Below are 20,214 nucleotides of genomic sequence, written 5' to 3'. Positions count from 1 at the left end.
TTATTTCAGGTGTTTTCTATCGTTACTATATATTCGATCCTTAATCGCAAAGAATGTCTGGCTCTTTTCAAAATATTTTGCAGAAAGCCTTTAAGAAAAATCGTGCGACGTCAAAAACGTATTTCGAGTAATACGATTATGATGCGGGAGCTTCAATGTCTTCGGAAAGGATCTTCGCCTTTGTGCGCCGATCGATGATCGAAGGAGAAGCAACTTCGCGGCTTTCATGCGGGATCATGCGAGCCAAGTGCAGACGCGATTTCGCGGCGATTTCTCGTAGGTGATACAAATAACGCAATCAGTATGCAGGGGGTTCATGCATATTTCAGAGGGGGTTACGAGGGTGGTCGCCGCTAAGAAGGGTTTATGACGGGGGTTGATCCGAGGATCCCCATCAAACCGCACGAGTCTGAATATCGAGGCGACGCCGGGGGCGGGGGCAGACCTCTTAACTCCTGCAAACTCATTACAATAAATCAAGCTTTGTTCTTCGACCAAGCGAGGGCTGGCTAAATTCTGCGGGTGCTAACCCTTCTGCCCAACCTACCTTCATCCCCGTGTCGTCTGTGCTCCGCACTCGTCTGTTACTTGACTTTTGGCGTCCGCGCACGTTTGTTTCTTAGAGTCACGGCGTATAACGATCGTATTTATCATACTTTACGGGGATCGTGAATAACGATTATTGTAACGCGATAAGTGGCTCGATCTATTCATCATCTCCATGGAAAAGGGATTACATATATATTAAAAATTCTAATCGAAGCGCGTATAGCTCATTTAAATTGTTAATGAGTTTGTTTATAATTATCGTTATAATTATTTCTCTTTTGCTTTCGTCTATAAAGGACAGGTATACTATTTATGATTTAAATGATATGTTATAACGAGCTTCGCACTTGTACTTAATATTTCAAGAAGAATATTTTTGATTTTGTAATAAAAGTAAACGTACATTGAAAATGGAAAAATAAATTTTTATGTCAAGTAGAAAAAGAATTATATATATATAATTTCAATTATTATTATATATTAATTTAAAAACTTGGTTTTCTCTCTTTCTTGTCTCTTTTCCTCTTTATCACTAATAATTAAAAATTTAAAGAAATAAAATCTTATGAAAGAGAGAGAGTAGAAGAAATTATACCGAAAAAAGTACTTGGCAATTTAAATGATTGGTTCGGCTGTTTCAGTATGAAAAATTTAGTACTGAAATTCAGATCGAGAAAGAATAAAATTTCACAAGTAAAAAATACTGACATTGTATCAGTAACGTGCAATATTCGTGATTCACGTCGTTGAACGATTTGAAAGAATTAACTCACCGCACAGTTCACATGGACATTGTTGAAAAACGGCAGTAATGTACTCGATGCGGAAGCAAACGAGAAAAGAGGGGAAGGAGGCCTCGCTGACTTTGTGGTTCGCAGCACGGATTTGTACGAGAGATACAGAGGGATATCAGGCAGATGCTGCATTCTGCGGAGCTCCACGTGCTACAAGCGTCGACATTGACTAATGATGGCGTGGCGAAGGGGGCGAAGGGGGTGCCGGAGGGCCAGACAGCGCGCCCTGGAACAGAAAATTCACCCAAGTTCACGCGACCTGTTGCACCCCCTAGCTCACCGTTTAACCTATAACCTGCCCGCCAAACATGGGTTTAACCTCGCCTTATCGCGTTATCGAAGTGCTCGGACCGGCCGCGCTTGCCAGTCGATGTTTACTTTCTTTCTCTATCTTTGGCGCCGGTTGTCAATCGACTTTTTTTCCCGCATTATCCTTAGAACCTTGAAATCTCCATTATTTCTCAACGTATTAATGTCTCGATCTTTCTTCTTTTGTAGCATTAAAAATTAAGTCTATCGAAATATTATATTTTTTAAGCGACAATACGTCGCATTCGTCTCGGACTTTATGCGTGCTGTCGTCCAGTACGCATCCAAATTTCTCTATCGGATTATTGTCCGATCGATTTATCCAGAGAAAATGGCAAGATTATCGGTGCTTCCTTCCATAGGTTGGCTTTTTCTTCCGATACCGCCCGTCTAAACCAATTTGCTGCAAACACGTTCGGCGAGATCTCCCTCTCGCTCGACAGCGACAGGGCGAGCTCCGAGTCGACACGCACGAGAGGAGAGGGACGAAGCTGATGGAGCCGCTAATTACTGCACTTTCCTCGGACCTGTACCCCGCTTATTATTCAGTCCGAATCAATCCGCGCGCGACGACCGCGAACGAACGGGTGGGCGCGCATCGAACGAAAAGCAAATTAAATTCGGCGGCCACGTTAACGCGATTACACGAACCCGGAGAGATCCCGGCAAAAATATCAATCGCACATGTAATCCCGCTTAACGAGTGTACCTTTTAATTAATCACCATTTTCAATATTTCACCGTCGCCGCGAGCGAGCGTGTTGGTTCACGCACGCGTTCACGCATGTGCGTACGCATACGCGAACATACGTGTGATTTAACGCCGGCAGTCCCCGCTATATATGCATTCTCTTCCTGAGCGGCGCGAAATATCGCCGTGGCATTATGCGTATATTATCGCGAGCACGCACTTCGTGATTGAATGGCCGGGTACATATATGCGTTGCGCGAGCTGCGTAAATATCACGACTGCACACGTGACTCTTAAGCCGCGCTTATCTGCGCAACGAGAGATTCAATTTGTCCTCCCTCTCCCCTCTCCCCCGATGTACAATTTATGCGAAAACTTTAACGAGATCTAGTCCACACACGCGGCGACGCGCGATTATCGTTGGTCTCTTTGGCCAATGATTTATACGTCGTGTAGATTGATACGGGTCTTAAAGAATGCGACACTGCAGCACGTTTGCGTAATATCGCGCTATTATATATTTGCGCGGTATATTTCTCTTTGTTCTCTCTCTTTGATCCGTCTGCGAAAAGAGACTCTCGTTATTAACAAATTTATGCCATCGCATAAACTATTCGGTAAGGTGCTACGAGTATTACGAGATATAAAATAAGCGCGCGTAATCTCTTGTTTACTCTTGGAGAAATTATTATAGGGTTAAGAGCGTCGCTCCCCGATATGTATATCTTGTTTCCATCGTACGCTAATAAGGAAGTAAGAAATCAACGCGCGCGTTTATTTTACATCTGATAACTGAAACGCCGAGGTCGTAAATATCGCATTTGCGGATTTAATCGCAATTTCAAATTTTTGCGACACACACACACATGCACGGGGCGATTAAACTTTTATCAAAGTAAGATATCAATTCATAGCGCAATCCTCGAACGCGAGGCACGCCTTCTACGTGCCCTTCCTTATTGGCCATCCTTCTTACCTCGAGATTCATTCTAGCAATTACCGCGGTCCTGTTCTACATGAAGAAATCAATCTCTCGGACATACCTAACCCTGGCTGCAGCCAACTTCAAAACGCTTATTTCGCTCTTTTTTCGATTGAGAATATGTTCCAAATTTTTAAAATTTAATCCGTTTAACGACATTTCTCCGAGAGAACATAAATTTCATTTATCTCTTTTGAAATTTTAACGCAAACATTTTGTCATTTGCACAAATAGTGCAAGCACGTCTCGAATGTTGCGACATGGAAAACTGGATAATCTGTTTCTATTTCTATCGGTTTCAATGTAAAGACAAGCGGGCTTGAAAGCAATTATTTTTAAACGTAAAACGTTCTCGATATCGATTTAATGAACAATAATATATTAAAAACCATGTCGACATTAATATCGGATTGATAATGCATGATTTGAGAGCGCCCGAAAAAGAGATATTTAAATGTCGAAAATCGATGTCATTGTAGAACACGCGATAGATATATTCGATTAGGAAGCTCGAGATAAAGGAGAGCGCCTTTTTTCGCCATATCATTCAGCGGGTAATCAAAATTAAGCATACGAATAAGGTGACTCTCTCGGGAGATAATCACTTCCATTCAAGTACTTAAACTGACTCAGCTGTGTCAAAGCGATTCCGCCGCGGAACAAGAGGAGAAACGGGGTTGTGAAACGTTTTAAAAGCGAGCCGCTGAGTTCGCCGGTTGATGAATATTCATGCCGCTATATAATAACATTTTTGAGCCACTGTTTAGCTAATCCTCCGGACTCATTTATCGTAGGAGGCAAGGACAGCTATAATTCTTGAAAACGCTCCAACGGCGTTACTATTATTATTATGCGAATAAATACCCCGGGATTAAGTGCGATGGGGAAACGCCGGGGGCGTTTGTGCGGCCGTTGCATTTTATGGAAACAAACGTAAAGTAGTTGCCGCGCGCGATTTATAGTTGTAGCTCAGGTTCGGTGTTGCTGACGATTAACGAGCGCGGCCGCATGCGACGCGGTAGGATCTTCGATTAAAATGAAGAAATAATTTGCGTGAGAAGAAACGTTTATCGACGACACGCAACCGCGAAGCATCCCCTCATCGGGGAAGAGATGGGGGAAGGGAGCAGCGCGATTGTCCGATCCGAATGTCGAGGGTAATTGCTGATCCGTTTCGGCAAATTTGCACTTGGACTTTGACTCAGAAATAGCCGGTGGTTATCGCAGTACCCAATAATGTTCGCGTTAGCGTCAGCTTATTACCCGGCGGCACTCGATATTGTCAGTTTGGCTAATGGATTGATACCGTCGACGCGACCTCTTTTCCGTGCACGTTTTTGCATCCCTCCGTTATGCATCCGGGATACGGTTGCGAGCGAATAACTGCGGGCGAAAGAAAGACGGGAGCTTTCGCGTGCGACCCCTCGTTCATGACCGGATTTGCCTAAGATCTTGGCAAACGGCGATTCTTTCTTTGCGCCATTATCGCAAACCTTGAAGCTAATCCGTTTCTAGGTTTCATTACCGAGAGCGAACGCATCGGAAAGTCGCCAGCAAACTCGGCTGAGAGCGAGGCAGCGAGCAACCCGGGCTCTTTAACTCCCTGTCCTTTGCTCGCCGCCTCCTTCTTCCACCAGCGACCACATACACATGTACGTGCGTACACCGAGAAACAAAGGGCGCGTCTCTTCGTTTAATGCTACCGCAGTCAGGCCTCGGAGAGATTATAATAATCTCGGTTTACGTAGCGTCTCTCGAGCTGGTTAATTTGAGGAGGAAACTTCCGTCCGTAGAATCCGCGAGTCTCGCGTCTGCTCTTCCATGCTCTTCCATCTCCCTCCCTCTCTGCCTTCCCCTCTGACCTCTTTCTCATCCTCGCTCCCCGTCGCTCTTACACCTAAGCTGATCCATGGCTAGAATCGCCTTAATCTCCCGTAAACTCGCAAAATTCGCGATTGCCCGAATCAGACCGTAAAAGTGCCACGTCAAGGACTCGAGGTATCTTTCTAAGAATGGCAGGCCTTCTTTTTTTCCGACTGACAAAACAACTTGGCTGCACGTGTATATACACACGGTAAAAAACATTTTGTATTTCTGTTCAAATTTTCTCGTGTAAAAATTGTTGTGTTAAATTTTTAACATATTCTTATGTTAATATATTATTTTGACATTTCTGCGTCGAGTTAATATATTCATCGTTTCTAAGAGTTAAAACAACACAATTAATATGTAAATGCACGAATTTTTGACGAAATATGTTACATGTTAAAATGAACAGATAAGTTGTGTTATTTTTCTCTCTATAACAATTTCCATATGTTAGATCGACATATCTCTTTTGTTATTTATTATAAAAATGTAAGAAAAACATTTTCTTTTAATTAAATTTAATATTATAAATATTTAACATAAACTTTATTTCCAGATAAAGTTTAAGCGTTACACTTTTGTATTAATTTTTAAACATATTACTTGTGTTATTTATTGACATACTTGCCTTCTGTTAAATTAACATTAAAATTAGAGTGGATAAATTGGGACATGTGAAATACGTTAAATTTAACACAAAATTTATACTGTGGACTCATCAATTTTTAACTACATTGACTACATTCATTTCAATCATTAGGCAAATTCGATAAAAATAAATGAGAGAGCGCGTTGAAAATTTTTAGCGGGAAAGATGTTGAAGGTTGTCCACGATTAATCAAATTGAGTATGGTGTATTCTCAACCGGATAGAAAGAATAAATTGTCACGTTGGGACGATTCTTGCGTCTTCTCTTCTAAAATTCTCCGCTCTACTTCGCATCTGCTTTCGTCGACAGAGTCCATTTAATTCACTCTGATTATTTGTTACGAGCGTCCATCGATTGAATCTACTTTAATGACTGCCAAGACGAGGAGAAGGCATTTCACTTAACCGTAAAAGAATTGCGATTAAGCACAAAGCCGGGTCGGTGAGGGCCGGGGATAAGAGAAGAAAGGGAAGGGAAGGGAAGGGAAGAGAATTCGTCGCTCTTCACGAGGACAGTTCCTCGAGAATCGTCTTTCACGAGGATTTTCGACGAGATCTCTCCCCTCGCCTTTAAATCATGAGCGCCCTCATAATTTCCGTGGAGTCAAACAAAAGACGCGTAAACAATGGCCACGGGAAGGATGAGAGCCGTCGGTGTCAAAGGAAGCGCCGCTTAAAAGTTTAATTCGCTAATTGAACCCGCGGCGTAGTCGTAGCGCCGACAATAACTGCGCAAATAAACTTGCGAGTACTTTCAATCCGTTTTTCCTGTCAAAGGAAACGCGCGCGCGGTAGGCGCGGCTGCAATTTCGTTCCGAACGGAAAGCGAAAAGGGGGATGAGCGACTTCTTTTCCCGTCTTGCCGACGAGAATTCGAGCGAGAGGAGGATAAATAAATTAGTAACTCGTTGTCTATTCTCCCGCTGACACGGCGCGTGCCCGTTCCCGTGGAATGAAAAGTACATGCAAAGTTTGAGCGGCGTCGAGACACAAAATCCATCCGTTTCCTTCGGCCGCGCTTCCCGTTCCAAATTATTCCTAGTCGTTATATCGTATTTTCGCACGGAGGACCGATTTTTATCCGATTACACGCGTGCATTCGATCGTATTTTCGCACGGTCGATTCTGCGTTTTATCAAATTTGGCGCATCAACCTTTTAGAGAGACCGAGGTACTTTAATAATAATAATAATAACCGCAGCCGCGAGCGCGCGCGCGAGGTTTACAACGAGCGCTTATTTTATTTCATATTCGCGATTATTGTATACATTATTTCATTTTTACGCGGTTTTATCACGTTCATCGATCGTTCGCTGCCTTAATGCGTATTACCGTTCATTCTACTTTTATCACGGCTATTTATTTTCTGATTTATCTCATCCATTTGCGCTTTCAATCACGTATTATTTTATTTCCGCAAAGTCTGTTCCATTTTTCGCGATTCGGTCATCGTCAATCATTTATTTCCGCTTTATATCTATTGTCATATTTCATTCCGGCGATTTATTTTAATAAACTCCCACGATATAAAGCTACAAAAATATATTCCGACATAATTTGTTGACAGCCATTCACGCGTCCTACGTCCAAGTCAAATTACTTACGGAAACAAATGTAAATGGTTATAATTCTTATACATATATATATATATAATATGTATCTCTAAATGGCATACGCTTCATCATCATTCGTCGCGTTACTTTGATCGGCGAGTCGTCTTAACGACGCTACGACAAACACGAGTCCCGATCGATGTATGCATTTCTGCGTTTGCCCCGAAACTCCAGCCATCGCGACAACTTGGTCGCGAACAAAGAAAGAAGACGCAGTCTCTCCCTATCCACGGAAGAACTTGCCGCGATGAATATTTCAGCACGAGAGTCGTTACGCTTGGCCGAGCTCTTGACGAGTAACGATCTCGCGCACCAGCCAGGGATGGAAGATCGGCAACGATCGGCGATACAGCGCGCGCATCTCTCGACTCGGATAGAAATCCTCGTCTCCTCCGCGAGCAACGTTATCAGCAAAGTTTTGGAATTTCAAATCGGCCATCCCCGGAACATTGGTCCTGTCCCATCCCCCGGCCCCTTGATCTACCGATCGTTGCTTCCCGGTTTGACGTGATTCTCTCTCGTGTTTTTCTCTCTTTACCTCGTCGGGCTTTGACGCGGAATTCCCGCGCGTACGCCAGTCCGTGAGGATATTCCGGCGACGAGGAAGACTCCGGCGGCATCTTTCGGTCCATTGGCCCGACAGAATGATGTAGATTCGTCGCCGTGCACACGTTCCGCACACGTCGCGCGGCGGAGGCAACCGCGCCGCCATTCGTTCCGCGGGATGACAGACGATGATTTGTGGCCGGTCTCGGCCGCGAGCAGTTTCCTGATTTTTATGTAAGAGGACCAGAAGACGCGGCGCCCGGAGACTTAGGTCCCAGACGATCGTAAATTAAGCCGATACCGCGTTTCAACGCTCTCCGTGTCTCGATACACGCGTTTCGCGGTCGCGAGAGTGACGGCTCGGTTTCGCAAGTCGACGCTTTTTAAATCCCCCGCACCCGCCTCTCATCTGAACGGCGAGATGCGTGTCGAGGATCAACGCTGTAGTCAAAGTTGAGTGACGTATAATATGTATAATATGTTAATGTTTCGCATCTCGCGTTTCGAACAAGAAAAAAATTCAACCTCATTCTTCGAGAAGCGTTCTTTTATGTTTGCAAGTATAGCGTATTCAAAGTAACTACGTGTAAAGCTCGAATAAATATTCCACAATATGCATACATGTAAGAAATGATATTTAGTAAAAATGATGCATACGATGCTGTTTGTCTCGACAATAATCTTTCGTCGCAAATGAGATTATATCGCATTAATTAAAGAAAAATATAATTGCTTGAAAAAATATAATTGCTTACTCGAATGAAGCCATTTTATATAGCTTAATCGAGAAAAATATATTCTTATGATTTAAGATTTAATTTTCTTGAATGGAAAAAAAACAATGTTTGATAGAAGATAACATTTTTAAATCAAAGATTATAATTTTCTTAAAGTGGAATCAAATAATTATATATTCTTGAGGTGACAATTACAATATTAAAATAAGACTGTCTGAATATCTAAATTGTCGCGTATATACGAAACAATGAACGCGTTAGTTGAAGTATACAAGTTTCGATTTGACACTTATATTTTTTTCTGTGTTGGAACGACTGCTTGAAAACGAAAAGTGACAAGCTCAATAATTAATCCAATTGGAAAAGAAATTGCAACGAATACTTAATCACGTATAATTGTGGTTGGTTACTTTTGAAATGAATTGTGTCAGACAAATGTAATAAACGCGATCGAAGCGTGACATGTGGAATAAATCTCAAGACAAAGTAGGTCGTATTATGAATTGAAGCGACTCGGTCCGATCGTTTTCGCGACGGAAAACGGGTCGCGCGTTATATTTATACGCTTCTAAAAATCGCTACAGTCGCGATAGAATAATGAGTGACAGCTGAAACATTGGTACTCCTACATATTGCAGCTCCGTTCCGATTCTCGATGCGCCAACGTCCCCGAGATTTGCCGAGAGGCGAGGGCGGCGAGAATTTATACTCGCGCGCGACGAAACACGTCGGTTAACGCGGACAGACGCGGACTCACGCAGACTCACGCACGACGCTTCGCGGGAAAGAATCTCTCGCGACACCGCTGGCCGACCCAACACGTTTTCTCACTCGCGTGCAATGAATCAGGTCCTCATTTCCGAGATTGTTTCCCCGCACCGTTCCCCGATACATCATGCAACACGTTGCGCGTTTCTCCACGCGGCAAGTTCAAGTCAAGTTTAAGCTGCCGTCGCGCAAGACGACGCAACCGAGAGAAGTTACGCGGCTGAGGTGATATGTGTCAGGTCCACAATACTCGGGCGGGGACTCGACTAAGTAAATGTTATTTCCGCCGGTGCATAATTGTGACTCCGTCGAGAAACGCCGTGACGTTAATGTTAAGGACGACGGGGAGCTCTGGCACGAGACGGAAGACGCTGTTTCGCCGACGACGACGCCTACCCTGCCGCCGCCGTCGACGACGACGAGTGGTGAAAAACGGGCTGCGCGAAACAGCGAGTTGTACACGGATGATGGTGTCGCGCGTAATTAATCGTTCGCAGACTCGCATTTGTCCCGGTAACGAACGCAAATCGGACCGGATTCGCGTTCGCGCGTCGTCTCCGTGTAACGAAACGCGATGGGGCTTTCAAGCATCTTTCTAAAATGAAATCCCGACACTGAGAGTTTCGCGGAGGAGGGCAGATGAGGGAGACAGTTGGCATCGCAGTCGCGTTCGATACGGTGTCGGACGTATAAGAACGCATGAATTATTTTCCAACGGGATAAGTAATTTCCAAGCGTCGTGGAACGAAGAGAGCGGGCATAGAGGGGCCGCGAGGGGACGCGAGGGGTTTGTTTAGACCGACGAGGAGTAGTACGTAATCATCCGCAGATGAAAGAGCTGTCGGAGTGTCGAGGCGAACGAAAGGCAGCACAACAGAGCCACTCTGTGCTTTGCCTCGAACCGTGGTCTTCCCCCTTTCCACCTCAAACCCCGAGGGCCTACCCTCTCCGCGCCTTCCTCTCCTTCCCTCCCATCCCTCCTTGCCGTCCCTTTAAATTAACCGATCAATCGGGCCACACCAACATTTCCTCCGACATCAAACACGCGTCGCTTTGTGATAATTAATCGTCAGTCTTCGAATGGCGCTAGCGAGCGGCGGTTATTGGCAGTCTGATGAAATTTTTGCGCGGAGGAAATGGCGACCAAAAGAAAAACGGACGCGGGACCGGCGGGAAAGAATACTTTTTGACGTCAAAGCACGTCGAAGAACGTTCCGCAGGATTTCACCGCTCTCGCGAGCGCGCTCACGTATTACGGGAAAATCAAAGGTCGAGACTATTCGCCTTGAGGGCTCAAAATACTTTTGATCTCGCATTACCGTATTATTAATTCAACGAGCGTGACATGGGAATTAAAGAGCAGACAGTCTCCGCGCGCACATACGCGGATCTTATCGGTATCGTCGCGCTCCGTATAATCGAAATCGGAGATCAAAGCGCGCGCTTCGGTTTCCTTCCCCTCTCTCTCTCTCTCTCTCCTTTCTTTCTTCCTTTTATTCCCCGCGTATCGCCGACTCGCGTACCGCGAGCAAGAAGTCATTACGCGTACGTGTTCGCCAATTACGCCGCGTTACGCGCAATCATGCGGCGAATCGCGGCGAAAGAAATCGGAGAACCGCTCGACGACGCGAGACGGTTAGTTTTCCCACCCGCCTCCGACGACGAATCGCGTCTTCCTTCGCGTCTTCCTTCCCCGTGTTGTAACAATTAAACGGAGCTACCTCGTAGAGTGCGACGTTTGTTTGGAAACTGCGCGAGTTGTACAAGATTCTAATTATTCAACAACATATGGTCGTGCGCGCACACAAGGCGTATCCCGCTAATAATAGCTGTCCGGCTTGCGGTTTACGTAGCTGGAATAGTCCCCGTAGTCAAGAGGTTCGTGTAATCCCTCTGTGAAAGCTCACCCTCCTATGCCACCAAGTCGGGAAGGGTGACAGCGAGTATAGCAAGGGCGGGTGTACCTTCGCGGCACTTCAAACGGAATCGTCAAAGCTTCATCGAGTAAGAGTAATGTAATTCCCTTGTTACCGTATATCCGATCCACGGCGCCCGGTCTATTGCACGGTATCCGCTTCTGAGCAGGAACAACAGCATTGTCTCAAACCGCATGCTTCCCGTCTCCGCGCGACAGCATTGAATTACGCTGCTCTTTCTTTGTCGCATCGCGTAACATCGCCGCAGATTCGACGAAGCTTTCACGCGCGCGTTTCTGTGTATTGTTTAAGGGCGTAAGCGCGACTATTGTCCCGATGACCTCGCTAATTTCAGTAATGAAGCGTGTACCGCGATAAATATACTTTTTCCTCACCTGCCAAATATAATTATAACGTTGTAATTGTAGTTTTTAATTATTCGCAATTTTTATTTCTTATTTGCGAAGAATGCTCAAAATTATGGCTTAATCGTTTTTCGAGCATATCTACATATCATTTCTTTCCCGCGGTAATAATTGGAGAGACAATGTGTTACGGAGACCGAAAATCGTTACCTTACGAGCGAGACATTTTCCGACATGCGTGTGATTCGAGACGAAATAATCGTGATCCTCGTCCATTTTCACGGAATATTGTCCGTTATTTTTATTTGGCAAATCCTGAAACTTTCCCGATGCAATTGGAGATTCCTCCCCGACCGTCCAAGGCGAACCGCCAAGGGGACGGCCGTATATACATGTTTATTATTTAATAAAAACGTTATTGTGGTGAGCGAGGAGACACGGATCGTGCAATAACAGCGTCGCGGAGTAAGATTGGCGTCGAATCCGGCCAAGAGCAGGACAAACAGACGGACGCAGATATTGAGTTCGTCTCCTTCTGCGCCCTCCGAAGGATCCTTGTCCTTCCACATTCTTCCGTTTCGTCCCGGATCCCTCGTGTGTGTATACGTGGGTGTATGCGCAAGCGGAATTATCTGTATCCACCCGCCCTGCTCGTGGCTCCAGATGGCAGCAGTGCCCATTGCACGCGAAAGCCGCTGAAAATCACCGACGTACGATGATGCGACGGGGGTGTACCTCCCCCGTGGGCGAAAGCTATACGACCAGAAGGGACATTGTGTTTGGATAGACGAGAAGGACGGGGGAACGACGTTATATTGGCGCGGAGAGAGCAGTCCTCCGAGAGAGAGAGAGAGGAGCGTCAAGCGCGGGGCCTCCCCTCGCTCCGCGCGCGCGGTCTCCACCGCAGCTGTAACGTGATTCTCTCGAGCGGGACGATATATTATTTTAATGTTTTAATATCGTGTCGGTGTGGTCGTTCGGACAACGCGGTGTCCGCGTTTAGGATGTCCATGCGCTCCACTCGTCGTCACCGATCTGATTCGGAGAACCGATAATATCGGAGCCACATTTCTCCCTCGCGTCTGCTTCCCTTCTCCTCGACATTTTTTTCACGAGCTAACAAGTGTCGAAGGGGAATCTGTGTTTCACCCTTTTTGCGTGTCACAATAAAATGGTACATTTTGGAAGACTCGAGACCTTTTTAAATATTGTTGTAAATCTTTAAATATATTAAAATATGAAATAATGTAAATTAGGTAGAAGAGATCGGCACGGAAATGCAAAGAAAGAGCCAGAAATACAAGAAATCGAGCGCCAAAATATTAATTAAAGTAGAAACGGATGAGACATTTGGCATAAGAAATGCGAGACGCAATCAAGTGCGAAATTTGATTTAAAACGACTATGAAAAGAATCCACGCGTCGAAAAGAAGTGAAATATAAATCGAGTTGAATAAAGAGAGAATCGAGAACACGTTTTCGCGAATACAAGTGTCGTTCTCCCTTCGCTACGAATCCGTTAATATAGCGCGTAAACTGTAAATCTCGCGACGAGGAAGATTCTCGCGCTCTCGCGCAGCGAGACACATACATAACTATATGAAACGCACGGCGGTGTTTGCATCGCGGTGCTGCGTGTTCTGGAAAAGAAAAAGCTCGCGCACCGTCGCATTGTGCTCTCGCGGCTCCTGGTTCGCGGACGATTTAACATGGGGGCGATAACGACCGGGATAAATCAGCGCCCGTCCGAACGAGGCGCGGCCCGAAATCAATAATAATGGGCAGGAGCCATTAGTAAAATTAATAAATTATGCCACACATTATGTGCGCATTGTGAGTCGCGCGCTAGCTCGTCGGGGTAATACGTCGTAAATCATATTAGTGAATAATCCGCATCACCATAACCAGCCGCACGGGCAGCCGTTGCGTTTTGCGCGATGACAAAAGTGGTATTAACCGCTCGCTTGTCGTTAACATTCTCCGCGTCCTCGTAATCATTGCGATAATTGCCGAAATGATGCCAGATCTAAGAACGTAATCTCTTTTGACAGCGACACCTTTATAACGATCGAGAAATATTTGTATTTATTCATATTTATTATGGAAAATGGAATGTCAATTTCTTTCTCCAAATTTTATAGCGAAATGATTTTTTGCACGGTCAAATAAGTATACGTCAGTTTATATATACTGTCAAGTTTTCGCTTCGATTGGCTTTGATGATGATGTCATCCAAAACCGCGATGCGAAAATAAAATAAAATTTCCAACGCAGAATCTTGTCCGAAACATCTTTTCGCACATTTCTAAAGATTCCGATTAAATATCGAAAAGATAAATCCACAGGTTTGTCTTGAATTGAGAGAATAAATGGATGAGAATGTTTACACGGAACGTCTAACGAAAAAGCTTTCGTCGTGCTAATAGCATCGGCGCGAAAATTGTCGAAAAGTTTACGCGATGGAATCGAGTCGCGGTTCTTTTCCTCCGCAGAGTCCGTATTAGCGATCGGAGTAGCCGGTTACCGGTCGGGGCTGGGTATCTATCGACGAGCGCATAGCTTCCTATTAGCGGGGCACTTCATACGGACGGGATCCTGGCTCTCGCCCCGCCCCGCCTCGCCTCGCCTCGCCTCGCCTCGTCCGTGGGGCGATATCGTATAAATGTGTCGTTAATTACTTACCCCGCGACACCGCCGTTCTCCTCCATCGCCGTTCCTCCCCCACCGCCCCTCCTTTTCACCGCATCCCTTCTGCTCCACAGACCCGTCACCTCCACCGACTGCCTTCCGACTGCACCACCTACGCCCCTGTTTCTCTCTCCCTCTCCCTTTCTCTTTCTCTTTCTCTTTCTCCCGCGTCATCCCTCGATCGCGCTTCTTCCCTCTTCGCGCCATCTCCTCCACCACCTTCCTCCTCATCCTCCTGCAACGTTATGGCGCCGCGTGTTAAGGAAACTAATGTTTATTTGAAAAACTAATTGAACGGGACTCTCGCGTCTACAGCCGGCAATTAAACGAGATTACTGCAGTAGCGCTCGAGCCCCCGGGGGGATTAGATAGCACAGTAAGATATGGAACGCGTAATGTTTAACTACGGCTGCCGGCAGCCCTCTGAAGCGCCGCCAATAATTAATTGTTAGCTCGATACTGCCGCGGCGAAACCCGGCCGATATCAAAAAGCCGGAATAACCACGAGACAGTCGAGCGGCCCTTTTCCTCTTTACGCTTTCCTCTTCCTTTTTCGCCTTCTCCTCTCTTCGTGTCATTCGGATTTCTTTGTTTCTTGTTCATTTTCATCGTGATACATGAGAAATACACGCGCTTGAGTATCTCAAAATAAAAATGAACATTTATACAAACATTGTGCATCAAATGGCCAACTTGGTAAAATTATATTTTTGCATAGAGACTATATCTTGAATGATGAAATAAATGTATTTACATTTGTATGCATAATGTTTCCAAAACTATTGTAATACATACTATTGAAATCTCGAGGCAATCAAGAAATGCAAAGTTGATGTAAAAAATAAAGCATGCTTTTTAAAATTCTTTATACATATTTTTTCTCCTTGAATTAAATAAAAAGTTGGAGATACTTTTGCCTTGTTTAAACAATTTTTTTGACAGCAGCAAAAAATGCACCATAATCGTCATGAAAAAATGTCTCTTAAATATTCATCCAAATTATATCATTCTGCTTTTCATTCATTAATCTGGAAAATGGGACAAGTCTAGTTTGGAAACATTACTTTTAATGTGTGTCAGAAATATTTAACAATCGCAGCCGATACCGGATCTATACATTTCGAAAATAAACAAATTATATATATATATATATATATATTATCACAGATGCACATTTACATCTTTTATTACTTAGCGGTTTTAATACGGAGAGTGATGACGCACGTTCATTACAGAATCCAGCGCGAGAATACAAAACGAGTGCAATCAAGCGGCTTTGCGGTACTTTTCGTATCGACGCATCAACGCAAACGACAAAGTGAACAATCGCGCGATTAGCTTCGCCTCGCGAATCGACAGTCGTACACGGACGGGCGTTTCTTTCCAAACTCTTCGAATAACGATACACGTACGTATATCAGTTGTCTGAGAGTCTGTGCAGCGTCTCTTTTCCCCTACGAATGCGCACACAATCGAGCATTCCTCTCTCGTCTTTTCTCCTTTTCTCTCTCTCTCTCTCTCTCTTTCCCTCCTTCTCTATAGCTCTACTCATTTCGCAGGCAGCATTAAGTGCGACATGGGAATATATGTGTGGATGAGAATCATATATAGTACACCCCATACATTCCCCCGCGCGTATACACGTGTGCGCCCTCCGTGCGATGTGTTCGGGCCTCGGGGACGTCCTGCTGTCCCAGCAACCCTGTCTCGCCCTCGACCACTACACATGCCATTACACACCCATATCCTGGACAGACCATCGTCCGTCCCTCTCTCGCCCGTCGCGCCTCGTACTTTCCCTCGCCTCGTGCCGTTGCAGGATACACGAGCGAAACGAGTGTAGGGAGACGATACAGCCCGCTCTCTCGCCCAAGAGCTGCTGCCTCCGCTACTCTTGGACCCACGTCCCTCCTACCCTGGCGTGTTATACCGACAATATATTTAGGAAGCATGTAGGTTAGCTATCCCGTCTGCCGGGCCATCCTCTGGCGCGGTATCGTTCTCTTCCGTACCCCCAGAAACGACCTCGCAACCCACCCAGGGGCCGGCGGCTGCCGATACTTGCTCGCTGCAGATTAATGCAACATCGTAACGCGATAGTGTCCGCTCGCCGAGCCGCAACCAGGACTCACACCATCTCCGCTCGCTCTAGCCTCGCGCGTCACCCCGTCTCCCTCTCATCCCCCGTTCGCGCTATACCCCACGAAACGCCGACCCCGGCAAGTTTGTAACTTGTAATTATTATCTGGCTATACACAGCCTTGTGCTCAACTATGACATCATCCAACGGGAGACGAATACGATACTTCCGTGCTCCTCGCTACTATCCCGGCTACGTCGCCATCGATAAGAGCCCGCCTTCCGGAACGAATCACGGACCGCGGCTTGCGGGTAGCGCGACGAGTATTAATTTAACTATAAATATAAAAACGCGTCGAGATCGTTGCAAAAGTGTTTAAGCATGTTTTCTACCCATTTTCAAAATATTGAGAATTTAACGAAAATTGTACAGAACGTCCTTACATATGTTTCGAATCTTCGGCACAATTTTTCAATCGATTCACTATAGCGTTCGCAAGTTGTAAGAATTTTAATTTGCAACCGAATTGTGTGTTCTTACGGGAAACGTATAACCACATCGATTCAAATGACAAAAACACGTGGAAATAATATTCAGAATTTGTTGAAAATTTGCAAAAGTTTAGATACAGAGGAAATATTTGGTCAAACAATATTATACAAGTACATAATGTAAAAAATACATCTTTGCACTGTAAATAAGATCAAATTGTAATATTCCACACAATTTCTTACTCGAAATACACCAAAAGTGGATATATTCGTCAATATTGATGAGTTTTCAGCTACTTTTTGCTGGGATTGAACATACGAAACATCCTTAAATTTGATTAATTGGTCGATGAGAAATATTAGTACGATAAAGATAATTCGATTAAAGTCGCCTTCTTCTTTTTGGCGCGGCTCTACGTATGCGGCAGATAGCCCGAAAAGGATCGTTTCGGCGAAAGAAAGTTTCTCCTAGCGGGAAGCTCGTTAAACTTAATCGCTCCATGGTGGATTTCCGATCGCGTCGATGGGATTGGTATTTCCGTCGTAAAGTAGGTATTATATTTCACGCAACATCGAATCTCGGTCCCCTCGTGCATGTGAACGTAGTCAGATTCTCGCGCCCATCTCCATCTTTTTCTCTCTTTCATTCTCCGTTGGCCACCCTGCTACCCCCCGCCCGGGTGGAAGAGGGTCACCATTATCGCCAACCCCAACAAATTCACGAGAAGTAAAAGGGAGTTCATCGCATATGTGCGGCCAAGTCGTTCAGGGGTGCGAAAGGTCCATCCAGGAGATAGGCTGCCACGATAACGGTCGTATAAAGTAGAAGGAGACTTAAAGACGCCCGGCTATCTAGCGGATAGTCGACCGCGCAGACTCGTTTGAATAAGAGGGAGGGAGGAGTCGTGCCGCAATACGAATTTAATTTTCGGGACGCGCATAGTTATCGTACGTTTCTGCGACTCTTACAGCTTCTATTTTGCCGTCGTTACGACGGCGCATCGTGGAAAACATACGTTACACGACGCAACTTGGGGAATGTAACTGTGAAACCGGCTGTCCTGTAATTGTGCAAACAGCCTGTCGTATCCATTTAAAAATATTTAATTCTTTTTTAAAAATGCAACTAAAATCTCTAATCTCGAATCTTTTTATAATTATATAATGGAGATAAAAAAGCGCATTGTACATTTTGTTGCCATATATTGTCCGCGTATTGGAATTAATTTAGGAAATAAACGCTGCTTCTAATTTAGAAAATTGTTTTAGATAGACTCGTAAAAGTAAGAAGCCGCTTTCACTCTTGTATCGATATTGTACGTAAAGGAGGCTGACTATATACACGTCTTTACTACTGGCAGCGTGAACCGTACCCCGCTCCTGTGTGTTCGAGAAATAATTATTTTTTTCTCTTTCCGCACGGCTTCGTTTCCCCACCTTATCGGGACCGTCGTATCGACGTCGAAGGGTTGTTACATCGAATCCGACAAGGCCGTCACTCAGCCCTTTCACTCGTCTCGACATCGGAGCCTGACGAGGTAGCATCGAGCTAACGTTGTTACTTTATCGATCGCGTCTTCGAGTGAAAACGAGTCTAAGGAACGTACAATCGGGAAATTCCATAATGGCAAATCATCGGGTTTAATTTAATTGTCCCTCTACAACCCTCTTTTCTCACTTTTACTCTCCAAAGTGTCTCCCAAAAAAATGGATTCTTCGAAATATTTAAAATTCATGCAAACTCTAATCTCATTGTCAAGCGATAAGAAAGAATTGCTTTTATCTGCCTGCTTCATTCCTTTATCCCTCGATCCACCCTTCTAAAATTTAAAAAAGCAGCATTTTCGTATTGTGCAACTATATGAAATAAGCTTAAACTAAAAAATTCACAATTCTTCTTCAACTTTGAATTAAACGATATATGTGTGAGATATATTTTTATAATATAATACTTATATACAATATATTTTTATAATATAATACTTTTCAGATATAAGTAATTTTTTCTCATGTATATTTTCGAATAATATATTTCTATTAAATTTACTTGGCACCTTTAACACAAGTCTCATTTATACTTGTTTTCTTATTCCAGTCAACATTCAATTTGAACACGAAAGCAACGTCAATAATTACTTGGATTGCACACGCATTGAATTAAAATTGATTATAATTTATTTCCTCAATCAAAAGTCTGTTTTCTATTCTCTATTCGTACGTCTCTTTCCCAGTTTAGTTTGTCCTTGTCGACGAAGAACGTTGTCGTTGTTGTTGGTACCGAAAGCGCGATATTTCGAGCGTAAAACATCGGCAAACACGATGACGTTACGTAGGTGCCCACCTAACTAGCGTGCCAACGGCAGTGATAACGAATGGAAGCCACTCATTGGCCCGCGATTTATAATCCCTCGTATAGAGTACGCGTGTATGTGCTTGCGTGCATGAACGAGTGAGCGGTCGGATAAGAGTACGAGAGAGAGAGAGAGAGAGAGAGAGAAAGAGAAAGAGAGCTTCCTCTCATTCTCTCTTTCTCTCGTTCTCTTTCTCTTTCTCTCTCTCCCATCCGCAGGTGGAGATACGCTCGCGCCAACATCGACATTACATTCCACATTAACCAAATTATGATTTAAGGTCTCGCATTGTCGGCGTGCCGATTGTTCACATCCAAATAGTCCTCATTCAGGGCCCGATATAAATTATAATATGCGAGCAATTACGTTGATGCGCATAGTGGTGCACGTGGAACTTCGACGTGGAGTGAGGGAGGATGGCGAGACGATGACGGGGGTGGAAGCGGGATACGTTGGTAATTTATTATTCGCCGTTACTGCTCGAGCGTCGCTCGTTGATGTCGTGAAAGGGGGAAACGAGAGACGCGAGAATTTGCTTGATAGCGCGCAGCAGAAATTGAATAGCCCTGTTTATTCTCACACTCGATTCGCTTCGTTTCAAGCATCGTCCTCTCGCGACGTAAGAAATCGTCAAACAGATTAATCATCGTGTATCAAATTTTAACTGTTCGGCGACAAGTTTGATTGACGTTAACTTTCGTTAAGAAGGTGTGTTTTGTGTTTTTTTCAGCTTGCAGAAAATCCCAACGGAAAGATTGATCGAAGATGATATTAAAATAATGCTAAGTAGAAATACATCCGTATCGATATTTTGATC

The 20,214-nt window shown here is 44.6% G+C and overlaps 1 long non-coding RNA gene across 2 annotated transcripts in view; it reads right to left on the bottom strand.

The window, feature by feature from the left end:
* LOC105257725 overlaps positions 1-20,214 on the bottom strand; it is a 111,920-nt gene that overhangs the window by 62,112 nt on the left and 29,594 nt on the right. Inside the window, exon 1 of one of the 2 annotated variants that reach the window (XR_002192845.2) lies at positions 1,323-1,559. The exons of the other annotated variant lie outside the window; for it this stretch is intronic. This is a non-coding gene — a long non-coding RNA (uncharacterized LOC105257725). Of the gene's footprint in view, positions 1-1,322; positions 1,560-20,214 lie in introns of those variants that run through there. 2 annotated transcript variants of the gene reach the window in all.

The sequence above is a fragment of the Camponotus floridanus genome, unplaced genomic scaffold, assembly GCF_003227725.1.
Source record: "Camponotus floridanus strain SB8 unplaced genomic scaffold, Cflo_v7.5 scaffold38, whole genome shotgun sequence".
NCBI classification, from domain to species: domain Eukaryota; kingdom Metazoa; phylum Arthropoda; class Insecta; order Hymenoptera; family Formicidae; genus Camponotus; species Camponotus floridanus.
Note: the sequence above shows the minus strand (reverse complement) of the source record. Positions and strands in the feature narration are given on the sequence as shown.